This window comes from Penaeus monodon, chromosome 24 (assembly GCF_015228065.2).
Source record: "Penaeus monodon isolate SGIC_2016 chromosome 24, NSTDA_Pmon_1, whole genome shotgun sequence".
NCBI lineage: Eukaryota > Metazoa > Arthropoda > Malacostraca > Decapoda > Penaeidae > Penaeus > Penaeus monodon.
The window spans coordinates 6,673,142-6,674,561 of NC_051409.1; the positions used below are offsets into that span (position 1 = coordinate 6,673,142).

Below are 1,420 nucleotides of genomic sequence, written 5' to 3' on the forward strand. Positions count from 1 at the left end.
CATTAAGATGACGCTGTGATTTTTCTGTTAAAAGAGACACGCGGAAGGAGAGAGGAAAATCCACTGTCCTTTAAGCAGGGAAGTGTAAGGAGAACACACTATAAACCGCAAAGAATACACGTGCAGCGGAAATCAAAGTGTGAAAGTGCGTTTTATAAGAAAAGAGGGCACCAGTGTGTTTTTGAGATTTGCATGTGACGACTTCATTATGCAGTGTTGTCATGAGTAGCTGAGTGACGTGTGTCTACGTGGGACATTAATAACAATGCAAGTTTCTCTTCCTTTAGCAGATAAATGTCACACGTGTGGTTGTATTGATTTGTGAAGAAAGTTGTGATTTGTGAAGAAAGTTGTAATTTGTGACGAAAGCTGTGATTTGTGAAGAAAATTGTGAATTGTAAAGAAGGTGATTTGTGAGAAAATTATGATTGTGAAGGACGTTGTGTTTGTGAAGAACGTGTGATTTTTAAAAAAGGTGATTTGTGAAAAAGGTTGTGATTGTGAAAAAACTGTGTTTTGTTGAAAATTGATTTTGAAGAAAGTTGGGGATTTGTGAAGAAATTGTGAAATTTGAAGAAAGTTGTGATTTTTTAATAAAGTTGTGATTTGTGAAGAAAACGTGATTTGTAAAGAAAATTGCGATTTGAAGAATTTGGAATGAAAAGGGTGATTGTGAATTAAAATTTGATTATGGGAAAGTTGTGATTTGTGAAGAAAGTTGCGATTTGTGAAGGAAGTTGTGATTTTTAAAGAAAGTTGTGATTTGTGAAGAAAATCGTGATTTGTGAAGAAAGTTGTGAATTGTAAAGAAATTGTGATTTGTGAAGAAAACAGTGATTTGTGAAGAAAATTGCGATTGTGAAGAAAGTTGTGAATTGTAAAGGTGATTTGTGAAGAAAATTGTGATTTGTGAAGAAGGTTGTGATTTGTGAAGAAAATTGTGATTTGTGAAGGAAGTTGTGAATTGTAAAGAAGGTGATTTGTGAAGAAAATCGTGATTTGTGAAGGAAGTTGTGATTTGTGAAGGAAGTTGTGAATTGTAAAGAAGGTGATTTGTGAAGAAAATTGTGATTTGTGAAGAAAGTTGTGATTTTTTGAAGAAGTTGTGATTTGTGAAGAAGTTGTGATTGTAAAGAACGTTGTGTTTTTTTTGAATTGTGTTTGGAAAAAAGGTTGATTTGTGAAGAAAGTTGTGATTTGTGAAGAAAGTTGTGATTTGTGAAGAAAGTTGTGATTTGTAAAGAAAGTTGTGATTTTTTAAGAAAGTTGTGATTTTATAAAAATTGCTATTTGATTATAGCAGTTATGATTTGCGAAGAAGTGATTCGTGAAGAAAGTGTTTGGAGTAGAATAAAAAATGTGTGAAATTCCATTGGCAGTGTAAGTGCTGCGAACATGACACAGTACATTAATCAAGAAG

At 32.8% G+C, this 1,420-nt stretch overlaps 1 protein-coding gene across 1 annotated transcript in view; it reads right to left on the minus strand.

The window, feature by feature from the left end:
- LOC119588527 (alpha-(1,3)-fucosyltransferase C-like) overlaps positions 1–1,420 on the minus strand; it is a gene marked incomplete in the record, with an annotated part of 22,185 nt that overhangs the window by 1,072 nt on the left and 19,693 nt on the right.